The following is a 6,428-nucleotide window of genomic DNA, read 5'->3' on the forward strand; positions in this document are numbered from 1 at the left end:
TGAGAATAATAAAAGTCTTAATGATATGTGCATCCAACAGAAGGGACAGAGGGCTGTTTTGGCAGTGGGCAGTTGAAATCTGCCCTCAGTTGTTTGTATAAGGCTCTCAATAAAGTCAATAAAAGGCAATTTCCACACACAATGTAGTTCAGTATAAAATATGGGGAAGAGTAGTTGGTTTAAGTCCAATGGGCATAAGGGTGGCAGTTGGTAGAAGTTTTGTTTCATGGCAAATTATAACTGGCAGACTGACAAGTTGATCTAGAGAAATACCGAACTAAGTCACAAATTGTGGATGATGGCAGAACTTTCCTTCAGAGTCAGAGCAAAGGACACAGCTGAAGCAATGATCCTAACATCTTTGGCATAAGCCTTGATGATAAAAAACAAACAAACAAACAAACAAACAAAAAAACCCGTACAAAAACCAACAGCCCCCCCCCCAAAAAAAAAAAATCCACCAGAACTCTCTTTTTGTTCCCAGTCTTCTTCCTTTTTCAGAATCTCACTCATACCCATGTTAGAAACCACTCATTTGATTATGTTTCTACTTAGCATTTTGTCCAATAAACAAAATGTTTACATATGTCAATATTGCATTGTAGGAGCATCATAATGCGCATCAGTCACATCCAGAACCAACACTGTAGCCATGTGGGGTCAGGTATGTGGTGTAGATCTCCTGACGGAAAGAGAGCTCTGCACCAAATGCATTATTTCTGGTTATTATGAGGGAATATCATGTTTAATGCAGATAAGGCTTTAATGGGGCTGAGAAACTATGTGGAAAACAGGTTTATAAGTGAAAATTATGTATAGAAACCATTAGTGACTTTACTCTTTCATGCGCTTATTAAATGATTTGTTAATGATTTATACAGATCAATAGCTTACATGTATTTTGGGGATTTAAAAAAGTGAACAATGGTTTTTACATGCATTATTTTATCTGATGCTGGTGATTTCTGAATATGGAAGTGTACACAGGGCAGCCAGCAGAACTGTTCATGTTCTGGTTCTTACTGTTAAATCTTGAAGAGAGGTTCTGCAACTATATATGCCAAGAATACATGACAAATGAGATATGAGTTTATAGTCATGGAATTAGTAACATTTGTTAGACTACTGCAGGTTTTCTCAATCATAATACTATTGACACTTTGGACTGAGCAAGTCTTTGTTGTGGGGGCTGTTCTGTGCAGTGTAGGGTGTTTAGCAGTGTCAGTGGACTCTGCCAATCAGGCACTGGTAGTAATCCCCCTTGACCCATCAGAATTATGATGAATAAAAATGTCTTTAGGAATTGTCAAATATCCCCTCAGGGCTAAATTTCTCCTTTTAAGAATCATCGTCTACTGATAGGATTAGGTAGCTTCCAACCAAGCTTACGGTAGGACTGTGGACACAGATAGAGAAAGATATACATATAATACGTTTAGATTAGAGATTTGTCATGTTTTGTTTTGTTTTTAAATTCTCACCCAAGGATATTTTCACACTGATTCAAGAGAGATTGGAAGTTAGAGGGAAAGAAAGAGAGAAATATCAATGAGAGAGAAACACACTGATTGTTACCTCCTGCACAAGCCCTGACCAGGGCCCAGGAGAAGAGGAGCCTACAACCAAGGTATGTGTCCTTGACCAGAATGGAACCTGGGACTTTTGTCTGTAGGCTGATGCCCTTTCTATGAGCCAAACCATCCAGCGCTGTCATGTTGTTTTAATGACTCCATCAGTAGCCCTAAGAACTTATGAAAGCATTAAACTCCAAGACAACATCAGCTACAATGAGGAGCTTACCACATGGTAGTATGAAACTGAAGCTCACGCCAACAGATCATTCTCTGGGACTGTGCAGAGCAGAGAGGTTGGTAGCAGCGCAGGCAGCTGTGGTTTCCTGAGGTGAGGTGGGCTAACTGTACCCAGGGCTGAAGGATGGCCAAAGGAGTGGAAGCTGAGATATGACAAGACAGAAAGAAATGGCAACTGCCTGCAAAGATGGTGGCAATTACTGAGTGGAAAGCTTTTCTTGAATAGAAGGTAACTTGATTCTTAAAAACTCCTTGGCATTTGTTCCTTCTGAACATCTGCTAGTACTTCCAGTCCCCTAGGGAAACGGAGTTTGTGTGCAGTCCAACTGGGCCTAGAGGCAAGGCCACAGGAAGTGGGTCTGGATACGCTCTTCTTTCTTGGGTTAAATCTCCTCTATCCTTTCCAGGTAAAGACAGGCTGGACAACTGGGGACTGCACACTTATGTTTTTTTGTTGTAGTTTTTGTTACTATCTCCCCAAAGTGCAGTGAAGAAGAGAGACCCATTTCTTGTTAATTCTTCTTTCTTTGTGATCCAGCTGAATTGGATTAAAAAAATCTGAAATGAATTTTGTTTTCCTTGACATTTTCCCATAGATCATAACACATTTAGGACTTTGTCCTGCCTAATATCATTAGTAAAAATCTGTGCAAGCACTAGAAATTTTTCATGTGTTTTTTTTCTTTCACTTTTAACACATATTTTTAAAAGAAAACTGTGTGTTTTTTTTAAAGAATTCTAAAGAGTCAATGTCATTTGCTAATTTCTGAGTTATAGAATTCCTAAAAATATGTAACTGCATGCTAGATGATTCAAAAGAGGGCAGTTTCAAGGCTAAAGTGAATGGTTCATTTTCATTTGAAATAAGACTGCGCTTCAGTGAGAGTTTGGATGTGGGTGCTGAGTACATTTCAGAGCGAGGGGATTATGGGTAATTGTTGACAGCTTGATTAATTGCTCAGATCTCTTTGATAACAGACTGTTTCTGGTTGGCTCTGGTCTTTTCAAATGCCAGAACTGCTCTAACAGAGCACTTTCAAGCATTTATGCCTTTGCTCATTCTCTGCCAGCTGCTTAAGTATCTTCCTTTCTGAAGTCCATCAGAGGAAACCCATCATCCTCACTAAACCAAAGGCACAGTACTCCAACTCCACAATCTAATGTGTCTCAGTTTGCTATAAGTTCTTACAGTCATTAACATAACAATTAAATTGGGACTTTTAAAATTAATTAGTGATATATAAAGTAATATATTGATAATTGATGGCAATTTAGATTTGAAGAAATACAGTAGTATTTCTATGTTGAAGATGGCTTTCCTCTTACATGATAGCATCACTAGTTTCTAGGCTTTCTCCCCACAACTGAGCACAGCATTATCTTCAATTTATAAAAAGTTTCACTCCCTAGGTGTCACCTGACAATAACTCATTTTGTCACAGAACATTTTGATTTTAAAATTAAATCATACTTCATCAGGAATCTGGTACCCAAGAGAACAAATATTTTTAACTAAGAATTTATCATGTCACATTCAAATGAATTAATTAAGCAACTTATATAAGATCAATAGTGTAAGGAAATGTGTAAGAATTTTAGATGAATAGGACAGAACAATATTTTTATTTTTATTAAATGCATATAATTTATCTATCATTATTATTTGTGAATATTTACATCTTTCTCCTTAGATTTCAACAAGAGATGTAGGATTCAGAACACCTTATCATGGAGGTATTGGAACTTTCAACTTAGAGAATGATTCTTTTCATCCTTGGTCATGCTTTTCCTAGTCTTAGGAGCTGCTCTATAGCAAACCCACAGGTGATTCATGGAAAAGACCAGTAAGTAATCACATCAAAGAACTGATGGAAGCCCCAAAGAGGCTCGTTTAGTGAATACATAAATAAATGGCTGAAGATCATATTTCTTAATTTTTATTTTTCAATTATAGTTGACTCACAATATTATATTAATTTCAAATATACAACTCAGTGATTAGACATTATAACTTACTAAGTGATCATCCCAATAAATCTAGTACCCATCTGACACAATACATAGTCAATACAATGTTATTGACTATACTAAGGTATTCCCTACATTGTACTTTTACATACCCAAGACTATTCTATAACTACACATTTGTACTTCTTAATCCCTTCGCATTTTTCACCATTCCCCCAACCCCCTTACCATCTGGCAACTGTAACAATGTTCTCTGTATCTATGAGTTTGTTTCTGTACTGCTTGCTTATTCTGTTTTTGAAATTCCACATATAAGTTTTGAGATTCCAACTGCCCTCCTCTGCCAACCAATTTAATTCTGATTGGTCAGTTTCTATGCCAATCAGTGTCTCTGGGCATATCAAAGAAGCCTGATGAGAAAGGCTGGGCTGATCAGCAGCCCCAGTGGAGGCCTGGAGAGAAATATAGGCATGGCTGCTGGCCTAGGCTCTAGAGAAAGAGAGAGGCAAGTGTTGACCAACAGCTGCCAAAGAGGCTATGGATCAGATCCTGCTTCTCTCTCTGGGCCTGATTCGAAGCCTTTTCAGTAGTCAGTGCTGGGTTGCCATGGTGACCCAGCACTGACTTCAGGACTGACTTCCAGTTAGTCAACCCTCTGGTGTTGATGGACCCAGGCTTTCTATATATTAGGATTTATTGATAGACACTTAGTTTGCTTTCATATCTTGGTTATTGTAAATAGTGCTACAATAAAGATATGAATATATATGTCTTTTTTATTTAGTATTTTGGGCTTCTTCAGAAAAGTAGAATTTCTGGGTCCTTCTTTGTCTCTTGTATAGCCTTTGTCCCAAAGTCCAATTTGTCTGGTTTAAGTATTGTTAACCCAATTTTTGTTTATATGTTTCCATTTTCATGAAATATGTTTTTCCATCCCTTTACTTTCAGTCTGTGTGTGTCTTTTGATCTGAAGTGAGTCTCTTATATACAGTATAGGTAAGAATCTGTTTTGTTATCCATGCATCCTCAAATGTCTTTTGACTGGAATGTTTAATCTATTTGCATTTAAAGTAATTATCAATAGATATGTATTTATTATCATTTTATTCACATTTTTTCCTTTTTTTTAAAAAGACCCCTTACCATTTTTATAATACTGATTTAATGATGAACTCCTTTAGCTTCTTCTTATCTGGAAGCTCCTTATCTGTCCTTTAATTCTACATAATAACTTTGCTTGGTAGAGTTATTATTGCTTTTGTTCATGCCAATCCTTTTGGCCTCCACATTTGTGTTAAGAAATAAGCTGACAGACCGAGACTGGTTTGACTCAATGGATAGAGCTTCGGCCTGTGGACTGAAGGGTCCCAAGTTCGATTCTGGTCAAGGGCATGTCCCAGAAGGGGATGTGCAAGAGGCAACTGATCGATGGTTCTCTCTCATTGATGTTTTTAACTCTCCATCCCTCTCTCTTCCTCTCTGTAAAAAATCAATAAAATATATTTTAAAAAATAAAAATAAAAGAAATAAGCTGATAGTCTTATGGGAGCTTTATTGTAGATAACTGTTTTTCTCTTGCTGCTTTTAATATACTCTCTTTATCTTTAACCTTTTTCATTTTCCTAATGATGTGTTTTGGTATGGGCCTCTTTGGGTTCATCTTGCTTGAAACTCTCTGCACTTCTTGGATTTGTCTCTCTCTTTCCCTCACCAGGTTAGGGGAGTTTCCAATCATTAATTTTTCAAATGTGCTTTTGATTTTTTTGCTCTCTCTCTTCTCTTTCTAGCACCCTATGATGAAAATGTTGATACACTTGATATTGTCCAAAGGGGTCTTATACTTTCCTCATATTCTTTGGATCCTTTTTTTTTTTCCTGTACTGATTGGGTATTTTTTGTTTCCTTATCTTCCAAATTTCTGATTTGATCTTCTACTTTACCTACTCCACAGTTGATTTCCTGTAATATATTCTTTATTTAGACTGGTTCTTCTTTAATTTTTCTATCTCTATTTTTGTTTCCTATCTCTTAGTTGAAGTTCTCAATAAGTTCATCTACTCTTCCCTTAAGTTCATTGAGCATCCTTATGACCAGTGTGTTGAACTCTGAACCTGATTGTTTGTCTCCATTTTGCTTAGTTCTTTTTCTGGAGTTTTGTTCTGTTCTTTCATTTGGGCCATGTTTCTTTGTCTCCTCATTTTGGCAGGCCCCTGGTGTTTGTTTGTATGTATTAGATAGAGCTGCTACATCTCCTAAGCTTGTTAGAGTGGCCTAATGTAGTAGATGCCTAGTGGCACAACATCCCCAATCACCTAAGCTGGGCACTCCAGGTGTCCTGCTATGTGGACTGTGTACACCCTTCTGTTGTGGTTTAGCCTTGATTGATGTTGGTATCTCAATGAGAGGAATTTACCCCCAGACCTATCACTGGGAGAACTTGCAATGAACACCAATGAATGTAAGGGATCAGCTATATAGGGGCTGACCCCAGAGAGTAGAACTTATTTCAGCAGGGTTCTGGTGCCTCCTACATTTGTTGCTTTGGGAGATGGTTGGGTGATTATTCAAAGTGTTGTGAAGCTGTCTACTGGGTGTGCTGACTTTAGGGTCTCCTGGTAGGTGCAGGCTAATGTTAGCTGCCACCTGTAC

This window comes from Pipistrellus kuhlii, unplaced genomic scaffold, assembly GCF_014108245.1.
Source record: "Pipistrellus kuhlii isolate mPipKuh1 unplaced genomic scaffold, mPipKuh1.p scaffold_m20_p_2, whole genome shotgun sequence".
Classification (NCBI taxonomy): Eukaryota; Metazoa; Chordata; class Mammalia; order Chiroptera; family Vespertilionidae; genus Pipistrellus; species Pipistrellus kuhlii.